The sequence below is a fragment of the Gracilinanus agilis genome, chromosome 3, assembly GCF_016433145.1.
Source record: "Gracilinanus agilis isolate LMUSP501 chromosome 3, AgileGrace, whole genome shotgun sequence".
Taxonomy (NCBI): domain Eukaryota; kingdom Metazoa; phylum Chordata; class Mammalia; order Didelphimorphia; family Didelphidae; genus Gracilinanus; species Gracilinanus agilis.
In genome coordinates, this window is record NC_058132.1 from 631,277,781 (window position 1) to 631,293,386 (window position 15,606).

Genomic DNA, 15,606 nt, shown 5'->3' on the forward strand with positions numbered 1-15,606 from the left:
CCATGATATTACCTTATAATAATTTTCTCATTGTAAGCATGCAAAATAGGAAAAACACAGTAAAATGAGTCAAGGCAAACAAATTGACATCACAGAGGAGGAGAGGGACTTATTATTATATCCTCCAGTGACAGTGAGATCAATGAAAGTTCTAATACAAAAAATAGTACTCTATTGATTAGAATGAGGGGAATGGTTATTCTTTATTGGCCCATTTATTGCCATTATCATTACCAATAATAATAAAATCCCTTTATATAGCATTTTATGATTACTAAACACTTCATATCAATTCTCATTTAATACACATCATAATCCTGAGAGGCACAGTAGATAGCAAACTGGCATCTAGATGGCACAGTGGATAGAGCAGGATAGAATTCTGGCCTGGGGTCAGGAAGACTCACCTTTCTGAATTCAACTAGCTATGTGACCCTGGGCAAGTCACTTATACCTGTTTGCCTCAGTTACCTCATCTGTAAAAAATGAGCTGAAGGAAATGGCAAACCACTCCAATATCTTTGCCAAGAAAAATAGGTTCATGAAGGTTCTGCCATAAATGAACGAAAAGGAGAAGATAGAAAATTAACCTTGGAATTGAGAATATCTGGGTTCATTTTCTGGCTGGGATACAAGTTACTTCACCATTTAGTGTTTTAGACAAATTTGTGAGATTAAGAGATTTAGACCATAAAAGTAGGCACGGATCTGATTTGCTTGGGGGAGTTCCTCATTGAGATGTCCTGTGTGGTAGGTGGGACATGGATACTTTCAGTTTTGGGGGAGGAAGCAGGCTGAGAGGTAGGTTAAGTGACAGACTCAAAGTCACATAGCCAGGAAATGGAATTGTTTTAATTCGACACACAACCATGTTTTCTTTGGACTCTTAATTTCTCTTTCCTTTATACTTTGCTATGTTTTAAGACTTAACTGCAGAGGTCGTACAGTGCTTGGAAAAGTGTACTGGAGAGCTAGATGGCTCAGTGAATAGAGAGCCAAGCCCAGGGATGGGAGGTCTTAGATTCAAATCTGACCTCAGATACTTTCTAGCTGGGAGACCCTGGATAAGTTACTTAACCCCATTGCCTAGCCCTTCCTGCTCTTCTGCTTTGGAACCAATACTTAGTATTGATTCTAAAATGGTAAGAGTTTAAAAAAAAGGAAAGGAAAGAAAAGTGTATTGAACCTGGGGTCAGAAGAGATGGGTTTGTACAGCTCTACTACAGCTCTGTGTGATCCTGGACAAGAAGCTTGACTTTTCTTTTAACGCCTTATCTTTTGTCTTAGAATCAATATTGAATGAAGGACTATTATGTATCTCAGGAAGGATTGAAAACTTGTTTTCAGCTAAATGATCTATAAGGTCAGCCACCAATTTTAAGGATCAGTTCAGTGCGGGGCAACTAGGTAGCTCAGTAGTTAGAGAAATAGGTCTGGAGATGGGGGGGGGGTCCTTAGACACTCCCTAGCTGTGTGACCCTGGGCATGTTACATACTCACAATTTCCTAGTCCTTACTGTTCTGCCTTGGAACCAATACTTAGTATAAATTTTCCAAGGCAGAAGGTAAGGGTTTTTTAAAAAAAATTCAATTCAATTTGAAGCAGTTCAATTCAATTCAATAAGCATTTTTAGATGCCTAAAATGTCCAAAGAATTATGCTAGATGGAGATGAAAAATAACAGATGTCCCTGTCCCAATGATCTCACCTCCTATAGGGAAATACAACAGGTACATGAAATTGAATATAATCAGGGAAAGAGGACATTCAAACTACTCCAGAAAATTTTAGAGGGGAGGGAAAATATTTTTACCTGGGAGAAATAGTGAAGGCTTCATTGAGAAGGGAGCATTTGAATTAAATTAAAAAAAAACACTTAGTTGAACAAGTAGAGATGAGAAAAGAGTGTTTCCCAAGTTCCTGAAATGGCTTTCAAACCTGCAAGGACCACAAAATGACTAATGGAGAAAAATATTCCACACATAAAATCTATATTGGATTGTTTACTTTTTCAGGGATAGGGAAGGGCAGGGAGAGAATGAAAGAAGGAGGCTCAGAAGAAGGAAGAGAATTTGGAACTCAAAACTTAAAAACGTAATGTTAAAATTCTTTTTACATGTAATAGGGGAAAATAAAGTATTTAAAATGAATAAAAATAAATAGATAAAGAATTTTAAAAAAGACTGCACAGAAGTGGGAAATGGTAGAAGCTGATGTGGGAAAAAAGGGAGGGGTTATTATTGTTCAGTCATTTTTGACTTTTCATGATCCTGTGGAACAAAGTATGTCAATATTGTCCATTGGGGTTTTCTTAGCAAAGATAACTGGAGCAGTTTGCCATTTCCTTCTCCAATGGATTAAGGTATGCTTGCAAAGTTAAGAGGTTAAGTGACTTGCTCAGGGTCACACAGTTAGTGTGTGATTTTTAGTTAGGATTTCAACTCTGATCTTCCTGACTCCAAGTCTAGTACTTTATCCATTGAGCCACATAGCTACCTCTTAAAGAAGGGAGTAATGATATATAAAATTGGAGAGGTAGGCTAGACTCTGGCTGTGGAGAATACTAAATGCCAAGAGTTTTTTGTTTTTCATCCTTTAAGCAAAAGAGAGCCTCTAAACTTTTTTTGAGTGCAGAAGGGATGTGGGCATCAATGGGGAAGACTATTCTGATAGCAGTGAGAAAGATGGATTCCAGTGGGGAGAGACTGAAGGTATTGTAACTCTTTAGGAAGCTGATACATTATTTGCATTGAATTAAGATGGTGGCCATGTGAGTGGAAAGAAGAGTACAGATGTGAAAGCTACATAGAAGTGAACTAGGAATTAGGAATTGATAGGACATATTGGCACAGGAGAAAGATGAGTCAAAGAGGTGTTGAGATGGGATGACTAGGAAAATGGTGGTGGTTTCATCAGGAAAAGGGGAAATGAGAGGAGGAGCAGGTTTAGGGCAGGAAAGCCATGAATTCAGTTCTGGGCAGACTGAGTTTGAAGTATTGGTGGGACACCATGTTGTTTCGAAGAACTCAGTGTTATTAATCAACAGTCAATCTGAGTTATGACAGCTTTGTTGGTATCTGTATTCTCTGTTTATTTTGCATGAATAGACATTTGAAACATCAGCATTTTAACTATCTTCCCTGAAAAGGTTTGAGAGAGAACAAATCTTTCCCTGGTCTGAGAAGGAAATTAAAGTAATAATAGAATAATAGAGTAATAGTAATAGAATATTCTGTACTGTTCCTAGAATAGAAGATGTTTTGGAGAAATGCTGAATTCCACCACAGAGGTCTTCATGGTGTGGCTACTCTATTGGCCTAACATGGATTCTTTTGTTTAGTCATTTTCAGGAATATCTGATTCTTTGTGACCCCATTTGGGGTTTTCTTGGCAAAGATACTGGAGTGGTTTGCTATTTCCTTCTCCAGCTTATATTACAGATGAGGAAACTTGCTCAGGGTGACATAGTTAGTAAATGTCTGAGGCTGAATTTGAACTTGAGCTTTCCTGTCTCCAGGTCTTACAGCACTCTTTTTTTTTAATTTGCAAAATTCTAATTAAATAATTAATTAAGAAAAATTTCCCATGGTTACATGAATCATATTCTTTCCCTGCCCTCCTTCCACCCCTGTCCCATAGCCAACGAGCAATTCTACTGCGTTTTACATGTATCATTGATCAAGACCTAATTCCATATTATCAATATTTACATTATGGTATCTTTTAGAGTCTACATCCCCAATCATATCCCCATCAACCCATGTGACCAAGCAGTTGTTTTTATTCTGTGTTTCTGCTCCCACAGTTCTTTCTCTGGATGTGGGTAGCATCTTTCTCATAAGTCCCTCAGAATTGTCCTGGAGCATTGCATTGCTGCTACTAGAGAGGTCCATTACATTCACTTGCGTCACGGTGTATCCGTCTCTGTAAATGAAGTTCTCCTGGGTCTGCTCCTTTCACTCCCTGCAGCACTCTTTACACTGCCCTATCAGATGCGTGCCTACTTACAAAATATTTTCTAAAGTTAAATACAAATGGTTTTTGGATTATATGACATTTTGGATTTTCTTTATTTTCACTACTCCTGCCAATATCCATTAGGGTAAAATCTTTATTATTGTTCAATATTAATTTGTAGACTGAAATTCTAGGCTATATTTTACAAATGAGGAAAGAATGACATTTCTTACCTAGAGAAATATAATCACCTTCAAACGATTCTTTTAATAAAAGCTGGGATTCCGTTCCTATCTAAAAGGAAATTTTCTTAGGTTCTGATTATGGGGAAAAAACATTCTGTGGCACAAATAGTATCAGAAATGGCTCTTAGGTTTTGTACTAAATGCAAAGAGAAGCTTTTGCTGTAATTCATTCCTTATTTCTACCTGCAAACGTCTTGTATTCCTTAATCAAAGCTCAGCAAGGGTACCACTTCTTTATGCCTTTTTATTCCTTTTAGTGACTACTGTTCACTCTTTCTTCAATTTATTTCATATTCTTCTTTATTTGGATCCATGTTGGATCCTCTCAGCAGAATGTGATTTGAGAATAAGCATGGTTTCCTTTCTATCTCTGAATCTTTACTGCCTAAAATATTGCTTCATGGTTAGGAATGATAGTAGATAGAATGCCGGACCTAAACTTAGGAAAACCAGTGTTTGAATCCAGCTTTAATATTTATCTTACTAGTTGTATCTAGTTGTACTTAACCCCTCTCAGTCTTAATTTCCTTGTCTGTAAAATTGAGATTATAATAGTCCTTATCTCACAGGGCTGTTGTGAGGATTAAGTAAACTAATAAATCCCAAATACTTTGAAAACTTTAAAGAGCTAAATAAATGTTACTTGAACAGAGCAAGCCCTTCAGTGGTTGAATGGAACTTCCCTAAATCCTACTGGGTTCACCAGTGTTTTTGCCACAAGTAGATTATTGACTTTTTGCTAGTTCACAAGAACACAAGGTCACAGATAGAGACCTAGAAGGGAACTTAGAGGTCATTTATCCCAACTTCCTTATTTTACAGCTGAGCAAATCTCTGATTCCATGAAATTGAGGTTAAATGACTTTTGCTAGATTATGCATACTGTAAACATCCAAAGTGGGATTTTAATCTTGTTCCTCTGACTCCAGAGCCAAAGATCTCTCTCTCCTCTTTAGCCTGTCATTTTCTTCCACTTGGCTTTCTCTCACCAGTTTTTTTCCCCTCATAGAACTGATATGGAAGATTTATAGGAAGATACCCTAGAGCTGACTAGGATGAGAAGATGAGGCTAGGTTGTGAGCTGCACTACAGGTGCAAGACCAACACTGGTGAGCTTATGGGTCTGTTCAACCATTCGAGTACATCTGTATCAGACCAAATCTTTTCTGGCACAGTTTTTAAATGCAGTGCTCATCAGATAAGTGGGTGAAAGGGAGAGGGAGAATGGTTTATAAATAATCCAAATTTTATGAGACACAGAAAATGCCAGGATTTGTTTCCTTTGTGGGGAAAGTTCTGTTCTTGTCTCTCTTCTCCACCCTCCTTCCCAACCACTCACTCACCCACATCATTCTCTATTCTTTCTCACTCACAGACATTCACTCCAAATGGCTGAACCTTGAAAGATTTCATTTCTTAGGAGAGCTTTGGTCTTGAGGGGGGGCAGATTCCATGGACAACCAGTTCCTGTTAAAAACTAATCAAATACTGTTTGCCTGGAAGCTCTGTGCTGGAGCTGCTGGGGAGATTTGCTTATTGACGGAGCTTCTTTCTCTTTGTTGCACCTGGGAGAGCACAGCATCTGTCCTATTAGGCGAGAGTCATGTCCAGGCGAGAGTCGTGTCTGGACAGGGTGGAAGGCCTCCACTCACACAATTCTGCCAATGAAGGGTAAACAGGGAGTTTCCTTGGAGATGACTTTTCCCAGAGTCTGAAGGCTTATACACTCACCACCCTCCATGAACCACACTGTGATGTTTATACAGCATTAACTTCTCGGTTATCTCATGTGTAAGAATGTGCCCTTGACCAATTTTCTGTGGGAAAATGTTAGATAGAATGGATTTTCCAAAGCTGCTTCAAACCTCTTCACCTATTTTGTTACTCTAGCTCATGAAAATCCATCTGGCTAAACCCACATCTTATTTAAAAATAGATTGTAAGTACATATTTCCCTTAAATAAGAAAAAATAATTTTTGAATGCTTCCATAGTCCTAAAAAATCAGTATTAATTGCTCTTCTGCCCATTCCCTAAATCATATCAAACTAATAAAAATTTCCTTTCCCCCAAATATAATAATTCAATTCAATAGGTTTCCTTTAAGTACCTTTACCCTCCAATTACCATGTAAAGCACCAGGAATAAATACAAGGATTAAAACAAACAGAAACAGTCCCTGTGGTCAAGGAGTTTTTAGTCTCATTTCAATAAAAGTTGCCATTTGCAATCTTAAAGACTCAAGTGAGTCTAAGAATAGAACTTGCATAGTTATGGAGGATGTCCAATGTAGAGTCCAGATAGAGGAAGGAGTCTGATTTCAGAATTAAGACCTTTAGATGTTTCTATGTTGGGATGATGTGATGACTTCATCAACTCCCCAAACATTGAAGGACTTCCTAACTGAAATCCATAATCACTCAAAAGAGTTTTTTTTTTAATCCTTACCTTCTGTCTTCGAATTGATACTAAGTATTGCCTCCAAGGCAGAAGAGTGGTAAGGGCTAGGCAACTGGGGTTAAATGACTTGCCCAGGGTCACACAGCTAGGAAATATCTGAGACCAGATCTGGTCCCAGGACCTCCTTTTTCTAGGCCTTGCTCTCTATCCATTGACCCAGCTAGTTGCCCTGACTCAAAAGAGTTCTGAGATTAAATTTTACTAAATATATATTTATCTTTTATGTAATGATTTATAAATATGTTGTCTCCCTCGTTAGAAATTAAGCTTTTTAAATTAAATTAATTTTTAAAATTCAGTTAAATTAAATTAATTTTAAATTAAGCAAGGAATTGTTTGATTCTTTGTATGATTAGTTAGATGCATAGAATATAGTAAGTACTGAAAAAGTACATGTTGCTTGCTTGACTTAACTATCCATCTAGAAAAATTCAAGTAGATAAAGAATGTCATAGTAAAGAATTGTGAAGAAAAGGATATATGTTGGATGGACAGCCCATCAGTGCATAAATCTTGGACAGATTAAATGGGCAAGAAACTCAGGTCAGGACAGATGAAGGGAGGACAACAGCTGGGGTATCTAGGAAATTGAGGGATATTTTAATGATGATAAACTTCTTCTTGAATCAAAGATTCAGCATTTCAACACTGTATTTCTTCAACACCAATATTCTTCAAGTGATGTTACAAAGCTATTACTTAGGGAATACTAAAATCTCCAAGGAATTAAAGTCATAAATCACTCAAAGGACAGTCAAGAAATAGAGGGAGGATGTATTTTAATAGAATGTAAGTTAACCAATGATGAAAAATTCAACAAAAGTGACATGAAAGATTTCCTCACATAGATGTATCCCAGGACAAGAAGGCAAGTTGACCAGTCAGCAAGAGAGAGGCATAACAGAGGGATAGTTTGGGTGCTATATTGGCACACGTAAAAATATCAAGAAATTTACAGGAAAATTCCCAGAATTCCGGATAGGCTTTCTGTGAGAGGGATTCAAAGGAGGTAGCTGCTAAGATATGCACATAATAAGAATATCTGGATGGGTTATGTTCTGCACTGTTGGAGGCTGTCTCTGTTTTTGTGATCCCTTCAGAACCATCAAGCTAGTGCCAATAGGGTACTTTCCTCAGAAAGATTCCCCTCTTTGTTACTTATCTCATTTGTCCGATACTTTTTTACTGTGTACTCTTTCCCGGAATATTGCTTCATTCCTATGGTGTCATGAGCCTGAACCTGCCCTGCTCATTGTATTCTTTCTTCTAGTCCCCCTCTCCCACTCTGCTTAGATGATCAGCAGAATCTTACAACTCAAAAGGGACTTAGAGATCATCTGGTCCATCAGGTATAAGTTATGTGATGTTTGAAAACTCAACTTCTAACTATCACACTTCAGCAGGGAGCCAGATAGTTTATTTGAATTGCCAGAGATGAGAAAGCTTACATTTTCTCTTATTCTATAGCCTTTATATAACTGAATTCTATCTGTCATGATCATTAAGGTAGAAAAGTAATGAGCAGCATCAAACAAAATGTTTTAAGTTAAAATTATTCAAGTTAAAATATCTGAGAAATAGAATGAGTCTCTCTCTCTCTCTCTCTCTCTCTCTCTCTCTCTCTCTCTCTCTCTCTCTNTCTCTCTCTCTCTCTCTCTCTCTCTCTCTCTCTCTCTCTCTCTCTCTCTCTCTCTCTGTGTGTGTGTGTGTGTGTGTGTCTGTGTGTGTGTGCGTGTGTGTGCGTGTGTATGTGTGTGTGTGTGTGTGTGTGTGTGTGTGTGTGTGTGTGTGTAACATTTCTATGCCAGAAAACTCAAAATTTAACAAAATACTATCAGACTTGGTCATGTGTCCTCCTAAAGATGGATGCTGGAATTGAATGGCTCCATCTTTGACTGGATCATTAGATTCTTTGTAGTTCTCTCAGGTTTTCACTATGGAACAACAACAAAAAAATCCACCTATTTATAACACAAATACATTCATATTCACAAAATTCAAAATGTTAGACAAATGTCCCTATGTGCCACTTTATAAAAATTTAATAATCAAATATTTTATACTAGATTTGTACATACATATATGTTTATACACATATATATATGTAATCTATTGAGACCTCTTGAGAGCTCATATATTGATACTTCTTTGGTTTTAATCCATTGTTGAAATAATAATCTGGGGTTAGTTGGATAGTTCAGAGGATATAGAGACAGGACTAAAGAGAGGAGGTCCTGGGTTCAAATTTGGTCTGAGACATTTCCTAGCTATGTGACCTTGGACAAGTCACTTAATCTTAAATGCTTATCCCTTACCACTCTTCTGCCTTGGATCAGATACCTAGAATCAATTCTAAGACAGAAGGTAAGGATTTAAAAAAATACTAATCTGCTTTTAGTTTCTCGTATTTGAATCCCTATTTCATAAATGGCTCAGAAATGTCAGTATTAATTAAAACTTGTATTTTCAATTCCAAGTAGATTTCGTAATTCCTACATGCTGAAACACACTTTTCATCCTGTGACTTTTCAGATGGCTGAGCAGAGCAAATTAGGCTGTAATCTTATTTTAAAGAGTAATTTGCCACTAAAAATATAATATAAACTAGACATACAGTAAAAAGCACATTTCACACAATAATTACTAGGTTGTTCTATAATAAATGACATAACTCCATAGCAGCACATTTAGCAGAAGAATGCTTAGGAATTGAAAAGAATTTAAGGTTAAAAAGAAAACAAAAAAGCTCCCTGTGATTTTAATTACTAATTACAGGGCCAGAAATATCTGTTGTTTGGCTTTAGATGACATTTGGCTTATTAAATGTGATTTGGCTTGCCATATGGGCTACCCTCTTCCCCCTTCCTTACCAAAAAAGATGCAGCAAATCAGACAACAAGCACTTATTAAGCATTGGCTATATTTAGGCAGTGTGATAGGTGCTAGAGATTCAAAGGATATTAAAAAAGGACAAGTTCTGCCCTCAAGAAGGTCACATTCTAATGAGAAAGTTAATATGCAAGCAATTATGCGTGTATAAAATATATATTGCCAATAGACAATAATCTCAGAAAGAAGGCATTAGTGAGTGTAGGATGGAGAAAGGACTAGGAAAGTCTTCCATTGCAAGGAAGAGCCTATAAAGACCTTCTTTGAGCTGTTTGTCCTGAAGAAAGGCAAGGAAACTGGAAGGAGAGTTAAGGAGAGAGGATATTCTAGGAATGGGAACAGCCAGTGAAAAGGCATGAGTGAAACTCCATGAGAAACAGCTGTTTCTGTGGGAGAAACAGCGAATAGGCCAATATAGCTGGATTATAGAGCACATGGGGGAGAGGTGTAAACTGGAAAGTGTAAGAAGACTTAGAAAGTGTATAAGGAAGAGGCTTAAAAAACCAGAGAGGATTTTATAAAGCAAATAATCTCACCTCTTTTCTTTTGTAGTAATACTTCAAATGCCCCTTAAAAAAAACAAAACAGACTTTTTATTATTATTAGGCTCAGGTTAGTAGAGTATTTAATTTGAAGGTGCATCTTGAGCTCCTTTGCTCTTTTGGCCTCATTATTCCATTCTCTTCATCAGTTTCTGCAGTTCAACTATACTTGAACTATAGTCTTGTGTCATTCAAATCTCCCTTCCTTTATATTTCAGGTTTTTGTTTTGGTCTCTTGTAGAATTTCTTGTTTGTCATTTTAATTGTTAAATTTAATCATTATTTTTCCTGAAGTTTTCAGCATAAGGTCTCCTCTCCTTCCTCTTTCTTTGGAGTCAATCTGTGAATTCTTTCAACTGATGGTTATCCTTGTTCACATTCTTTTTTACATTATGATATTCAGGATTTTTGTCTGGTTATATTGTCTTGGAGACCTATAATCTTTCTCTACCTAGCATGTTTTACTTATATGTTGTTTTTCAGTTGTTTGGGTCATGTCTGACTCTTTGTGACCTCCTTTGGGGTTATCTTGGCAAAGATCCTAGAGGAATTTGCCATTTCTTTCTCCAGTTCATTTTACAAATGAGGAAACTGAGACCAACATGGTTCAGTGACTTACCCAATCACACAGCTAGTAAGTGCTTGAGGTAACATTTGAACTCAGGCAGATGAGTCTTCCTGATTCCAGGGATACCACTCTATTGTTCTGTACCACCTACCCACCCTTTACTTGTATAAATCTTTTCATTTGATATTATTGCATTTTACTTTGATCTTCCAAATTGCTTTTCATTCCAGTGTATTTGTATTAAACAATGGAATATTCCATTGAGGTTCTGTGCTTTTCAGGAAATATATTTAGAGTCTTCTACTTATCAGATGTTTCTTTTATCTTACAGTATTTATTCAGGTGTTCAGACTTGTTTAGATGTCTTGGACCCCATTTTCCCTTTTGTTAACCATATCACTCCTGTTGGTTAGTCTTAAGCTTACATTCAAGCTTTTAAACTGACTTCTTTGGTGATCTTTGGCAATTTTGGTCTTTTTTCCCTTACATTCCCCTGTCATTCACTTTTTGACTCTTTCTTTTCTAAGGGCAGTTTCTCGGGGACTTAGCCTCATAGCTGTCTTAGTTTCCTCCCATGCTGGGGAATTTCCTTTTCACTGGTGTTAGCCTCTGCTCCAAATGATTTCTAGGGTGTTAGAGATGACTGGCTAGTTACTCATCCCATTTCCTATAGGTCTGGTGCAGCTTAACTAAAAGGCTGGCACCCAGGCCCCATTTCTTATGTTCCTTAGTTCTTTGGCTGAACACAGTGGTAGCACATAAGTTGCTACCCTAAGCAAAGGGAGATTCCTATTTCTTATACTTCAACCTCCTCTGCAGATGAGGAGAAGAGAGCTGAATTCTGTTGCTTGTTGCCCCAGTATGGTGGGGTAAATGTAGGGGCAAGGAGATGCATTGACAGACTGAGAGCAGCTATCAGGGAATTACTGAATGGATTCCAAAGCACAATCCTATGGATTTTGTTACACAGCCCTTCTAGAGAATGGGAGATAATGGGGGAGGAAATGCTGTGTGAGCATTGGGGATTAGGGAACAGCCTTCTCTTCTATTATCCATCAAGATCATTACATGTCTTAGCCTAAGGAGACAGTTGCAATTGTTTAATCTCTTGCATGTAACTTTTACTTGAGGGGATTTTAAGAAGTTCTAAAGACTGGAGAAAAGGTTTAGTCTTCCATCTTTTTGGTCATGTAACCCAAAAAGAGAATTTTATATTTTATATATTTCATTACCTTCAAGGTAATGAAAGCCACTAGTTTATTGATGTGTGTGTGTGTGTGTGTGTGTGTGAGAGAGAGAGAGAGAGAGAGAGAGAGAGAGAGAAAGAGAGAGAGAAAGAAAGAAAGAGAGAGAGAAAGAAAGAGAGAGAGAGAGATGGTTAGATGTGTGCTTTAGAATATCTCTTTGGTTTCTTAGTCAAGGATGGATTAGAATTTTGTGAGGTTTGAAGAAGAGATCAACCAGAAAACTGCTGCAATATTCAGGCATCACTGGATTGCCCTAAACCAGATGGTGATTTTGTGAGTTGAGAAAAGGAGAATATGACAGACATGTTGTAAAGGTAGACATGATAAGACCCAGAAACATTTTGAATATATAGGGTGTGCATGAGTAAGAAGTCAAGGGTAACCTGGGGGGATAGTGATGCTCTTAACAGTAATTAGATTAGAGGACAGGTATCGTACCTGGTGGTCTGGCCTACATATCTAATTGAAGTAATAAGATATTTGTTCAGATTCACAGAGCTCTTTTAGAGTTGACCCAAAATTATATTTCCAAAATTAAAAAGTCTTTTTTTTAAAGTTTGCACTAAGAGAATAAATATTGGGTTTTCATTTAGAAGATTTGGGCTTTCAATTTGATAGAGTACCTGGTATGGTACAGAACATCCACAACAGTATTCTGTGTACAGAGGCTTTGTAGAGGAGAGACAATAAATACTTGCTGGTTGAATGATATTCAAAATCGAGAGATGAGTTTGGGATTTTTTTTCTATCTCCTTAAAAATGTTTCCATAAATTCTGAAGTCAGCAAATCTTTAGAATATCCATGGTGGGTTGTTTTCAAGACTGTGTATTTAAAACTCTAATTTGCACAGCCTCAATGGTGACTTGAGTGGGTACCTCCCAATATTTATAGTCCTTGTCTCATATGCATCATTGTTATATGTAACTTAGAGATTTGCTCATTTCAAAGGCCTGCTGACTACCTAATTATTCTCCATTTCCTGCCATCCTGGGAAAATTAACATCTGGAGGCTTTCTATTTATCCACTATCTAATTTCTTAGAATCTACTTCCTAAGGAGAGGACTGGGGACATTGCTCACACTTTAAAGTGATGAATGGGTGGATGTTGATGAGCCAAGAAGTTCCAGTTTAATCACGGAAAACCCATATTTTTTTCATCCAAGCAATTCATGGTATTTCTCAGATATTTATTGCCAAATCTTTGTGATGTATATATACCAGGGCAAAAAGGCTATCTCTACTTTACAAAAAGGCACAAATTACAAAGGAATTGTCAAGAAAGCCAAGTGTTTTGATTGTCAGTTTTTACTCTTTCAATTACTCTGAAATACTGAAGCCAGAATACATCTAAACAAAAAAAAGGTCTTTGTACTCATGAGATTTAGACACAAGTTCTCATCTTATCAGATCTTGCTTATCACTCAGTACTTAGTACTTATGAAGTGGTGAGGTATGATTTGGGGTAACATCTTTGTTTAGATATTTGGTTCTAGTTCAGAAAAAAATTAATCAACTTTTTATGACTAAGTTGTGCTAAGACATAATATATATGTTGATATATCAATGGAATATGATCTCTTCAGTGTATTTCTTCCAACAGTGCAGGTTGCAACCCAACTATATCTGTCTCAATTCATGGTGACTCCAATATATGTCTTCCCATCAGTTTGCCACAACAGATTTCCAAAAGGTTGTCAACCCAGTTAAGTCAACAAGTATTTATTAGTGCCTACTATGTGCCAACAATGAGTATACAAAGAGAAGTAAAAATAGTCCCTTCTCCTAAGAAGTTAGTAGTTTAACGAAGAAAACAATTTGTGAAAGACTATGTTAAGAAAAAGAGAGATATGTAAAGGATAAATTGGAGATAATCTCATACAGAGGACACAACCATAAAGGGAGATTGGGAAAGGCTTCTGGCAGAAAGTGGAATTTTATTTGAAACCTGAAGAAAGCCAGGGAAACCAGGAGATGGAGATTAGGAGGGAGAAAATTCCAGGTATGGCAGTCAGCCAATGAAATTACCTAGATTCCAGGGATGGAGTGTCTTATGTGAGGAAAGGGAGAAGTCAATGTCATTAGATCATAGAGTATGTGGAGGAAAATGATGCATAAGAGCATTGGAAAAATAGAAAGGAGTAAAGTCTAAGATGGAAATCATTCATGGGAAAATTTAAATGTAAAAGTGATAAATATACAAATAGCATCAAAGAAATCTATCAAACACATTTTAGCTTATTTTTATGCTTTTTCCCAAACAAAAGCCTTTAATTTCTTTTTTTTAAATATTTATTAATATTCATTTTTGACATGTTTATATGCTTCATACCCCTACTTTCCCCTTCACTCCCCCCCCCCCGCTCTCCCTTCCCCACCATGGCCAATGCACATTTCCACTGGTTGTAACTTGTGTCCTTGTTCAGGACCTATTTCCATATTGTTGATAGTTGCATTGGTGTGGTAGTTTCGAGTCTACATCCCCAATCATGTCTGCCTCAGCACATGCATTCAAGCAATTGTTTATCTTCTATGTTTCCTCTCCTGCAGATCTTCCTCTGAATGTGGGTAGCATCTTTACCATAAATCCCTCAGAATTGTCCTGGGTCATTGCATTGCTGCTGGTACAGGAGCCCATTACATTCGATTTTACCACAGTGTATCAGTCTCTGTGTACAATGTTCTTCTGGCTCTGCTCCTTTCACTCTGCATCAATTCCTGGAGGTCTTTCCAGTTCATATGGAATTCCTCCAGTTTATTATTCCTTTTAGCACAATAGTATTCCATCACCAGCATATACTACAATTTGTTCAGCCAAAAAGCCTTTAATTTCTTGAAGACACCTATCATACATCCCAGAGTATTCTCTTATCCAGAATAAATATCCCCAGTTTATTCTACCCAATCTTATAAAAGATATATTCAGTCCTGGACACATTCCAATGTGAAGAGCTATTTCTTTGGACAGTGTACTTATAACTGAGTGTAGTATACCAGAAGAATATTAGGCATTATGGAAAAAATATCTTTCTAATTCTGCCCACTATACCTCTCTTAATTATTCCTAGGGTAGGATTCACTTTTCCAGTTAGCATGCCATACCACTGACTTATTATCAAGTTCATCCATCAAAAAGCACAAGATCTTTTTTCTTGTTTTTCTTTCAAATGCAGTAATGTTCTCCACATTTCCCATCAGTTGGGAAAAGTGGTACATGAATAGGTTTGCATTATGAAGCATCAATAGCACATTATCCCTAGGTCTTTTCCACAGAAATTACTGTTCAGTTCTACCTATTCCATTTTTTACTTATAAACTTGATTATTTGAACCCAAGTGTAAAACCTTACATTTGATCAATACTAACTTTCAACTTAGATGTTTCAGCCCATTGTTAGAACCTTTTGAGATTGACTTAGATTGTCTTATTTTCTGCTTGTCAGATATCCTGTGAACTTTGTGGTATATGGAAATTAGAAGAGCAAAGATTCTATGCCTTCCTCTAAAACAGTGATTCCCAAAGCGGGCACCACAACCTCCTGATGGGTGCTGCAGTGATCCAGGGGAGTGGTGATGGCCACAGGTGCATTTATCTTTCCTATTAATTGCTATTAAAATTAAAAAAAAATGAATTTCCAGGGGGCTAAGTAATATTTTTTCTTGAAAGGGGGTGGTAGGCCAAAAAAGTTTGGGAACCACTG